Source organism: Sinocyclocheilus anshuiensis, unplaced genomic scaffold (genome assembly GCF_001515605.1).
Source record: "Sinocyclocheilus anshuiensis isolate Anshui unplaced genomic scaffold, SAMN03320099.WGS_v1.1 scaffold1524, whole genome shotgun sequence".
NCBI lineage: Eukaryota > Metazoa > Chordata > Actinopteri > Cypriniformes > Cyprinidae > Sinocyclocheilus > Sinocyclocheilus anshuiensis.
The window spans coordinates 416444-417682 of record NW_015559670.1 but is presented as its reverse complement, the minus strand read 5'-3'; positions in this window follow the sequence as shown (position 1 = coordinate 417682).

Below are 1239 nucleotides of genomic sequence, written 5' to 3'. Positions count from 1 at the left end.
TACTTACAGTCTGTGAGTCAGAACAGCCGGCATTGTGGTCTACTCTACCAGGATCAGGAAACAGTCCTCCATAAAATGCGCTGCACACATCTGAATATTTGGGTTGAACACAACACAAGGCGGCCTTGAGTGAGTGGCGGCCGGAGGGCTTGCGGCAACCACATGTGACGACACCGTGCTGGACTCCGCTTCGTCCACGGTGAAAGCCGATCCGGCGATCCACAGCGCGAAGTTGATGTATTTCCTCAGCGACCAGCACGGATCAGCTCCAGGCATGACGAAGCGGATATCGTCCTCTTTTGGAAGACCAAACAAAGTAGTTTCGCTTTCACAATGAAACACACAGCGTCTCGACATGGCGGCAGCAACAATACTACAGCGAGAATAAAAGTTACACCTTCTTTCTTTGCGTGAACATTTGGGCGCCGTTATGCAAATCTTCCCACATCATGACGTAGACATGTGGGGGCGTGTTAGAACGAGCCGTTTTAGGTAGGCGTGGTTGACTCTTAAGAGTTAAGAATATCTCTTTGGATTTGAGACTTTAGTCTTTGCAACTTTACAGATCTTCTTTATGCACCAAGAGCTTGTAACACTCCAAAGAGAAAGGAAAAATTAAAATCGCATCATATGACCCCTTTAAGTTTGATTAAAACAAAAACAAATATCTGCCAGTGGGCTCAGAAGAATCAACTTAGTTCAACAGGTTTGATATTTACAGATGTTTGTTCTTGTTTTTAGCCTAAACCCATTTTATATTGTTCAGTTCCACAGAAAACAAGACTTCATATTTTATTTTGCATCTCAAGTAAATCTCTCTTGATTTAATATTTAGATATTTGTATTGGAAAAAAATAAATAAATAAAAGACTGAGAATGTTTTATTTTTTTTTGCAATGATGCAAAATTTTATGCCATAACTTTATGAAATTAAGATTTTTTTCTGTTCTGATTTAAGACTTTTAAGGCTTAAAATTTGTGATAGACACCTGCAGAAACCCTCATACGATTTAACACGTTGACATTTAACATATTATAAATTTATTTTAAAAATAAGTTATTAAAAAACACAGTTCTAGCTCTAAATTCTGATTAGATTATCTATATACTGTTCTTTTTCTTCAAAATTATATTTAGTTTAGTTGTACCTGCTTGCACGCTTCAATTTGCTGAATCTTTATCCTGACAGACAGCGACATCTAGAGGTGAAACAAGAGCTAAACACACACACGCGCACAC